A 1760-nucleotide genomic window follows, 5' to 3' on the forward strand; every position below is an offset into this window, starting at 1 on the left:
GGGGGGCAGCCCGCCAAGGCCCTCGAGGCCTCTGGTGATGGGGTGGGGCAGCAAGAGTGGGAAGGGACGGGGAATCGGCTCCGGTGAACACACAACACTGTATGCCTTACTATTCCCATGGGGAATTTTAAGGAAGGAGATAGAGCTGCCATGTGGGCCCACATGTCATAACATGGATATGACTAGTAGGCCAACCCTGTCATAATCATGGTTTATTTTGAGTAAAACGGTCATCAGTGTGAAATAGTAAATTTTAGCAAAATAGTGATAGGTTTTAGTGAAAAAAATAAAACGGGTAGTTTTCTTGAACACATACATGAATTCTGGTAGTTTTTGGCAATTACTCCATTAGAAAGATGGTTCAACAAATGATTGAGGGAAATTGTTGAAAACACCAGGCTACAACCAGCACCTGCATTATCCTTTGGTACGTACCTAGGTATAGCTGGCAGCGATATGCGTGATGAATATTTAGATGATTTACTGTAGTGGAGTTAACTTGTGATCAGTTTGGACGATCTGCAAGGAAAAACTAGTCATTTCTCTCACTGATCTGGTAAGCATTGGCGGCAAGAGAATGATGCATAGCCAATATACGTGATCGGTTTATCGGCTACTCAGTGACCCTTCGAGTAGTAATTGGCAAGTTAACTGGTTAATCAGACGAATTCTTACACAGGGTACGGGATTATACATGTGTAAACTAATTGAACGCAAGCACGCTTACATACAAACCTTAACCATATTACGCGCTCTGACTTATTCCTTTATCCATTAACCTACCTTGCATCAACTTCTTATTGTATATGATCTATATATCTCAATCTTGCTATATCGAAGAAGAGATAATCAAGCTGCAATACATGTACGCGAGCAGCAGGCCAGCTCTCAAGCATGCTAGCCGACCCTGGGGACCTGGGCAACGGTGTCGAGTCTGTCAACAAAGAGGCGAACACGGTAGATCCGATATTCCATGGTCACAATCACTGGTGGAAAAAAGGCCTTTGGTCGCGGTTCGCAACTGCCATTAGTCGCGGTTGCACAACCGCGACCAAATAAGCGCGACTAAAGCCCCCCACCTTTAGTCGCGGCTGCTTAAGAACCGCGACTAACGGCCCGTCCACGTGGGCGCCAGGCGGCCGTCGGGGCGGAGGACCTTTAGTCGCGGTTCTTCTGGCCAACCGCGACTAAAGGCCGCCACAGGTTTAGGGTTTTAGCCCCCCCCCCCCTAAACCTGTTTTCTGTTTAATTTGTATTGTTTTATTTTTTTTGTGCTTTATTTTAATTTTGAAGGAGTTTCATATATTCTACGGTACTACATACATGCATATGAATGTACAATTTCAAATAAATTTGAAATTAGAACCAAAAAGAATTCAAGAGGAATATACAATATATATTCAATATCATCGGATGACCATATACAATTTTGAACAAGTTTCCATACATGATTTAATGCATATAAAGTTCTACGTCCTCGTAATAGTGTTCTCCTTTAGGATGGAGGACTTCCCTGCTGAACCATCCAGCTAGTTCCTCTTGAAGTGGTCGGAAGCGAGCTTCTGGACTAAGCATCCACCGGAGGTTATTCCTCTGAGCATTGGTATCACTCGGAACCCGCTCAGAGGTGTATCTCCGGATCATCTCACAGACATAGTATCCACATAGATTGGTCTCCGGTGGCTGAATATCCCCAGCATTCTTAGCCTTTGACCTTTTGAATTCTAGCTCTTTTTTGAATTCACCGACCTTTGTATCTA

This window comes from Triticum aestivum, chromosome 1A (assembly GCF_018294505.1).
Source record: "Triticum aestivum cultivar Chinese Spring chromosome 1A, IWGSC CS RefSeq v2.1, whole genome shotgun sequence".
NCBI classification, from domain to species: Eukaryota; Viridiplantae; Streptophyta; class Magnoliopsida; order Poales; family Poaceae; genus Triticum; species Triticum aestivum.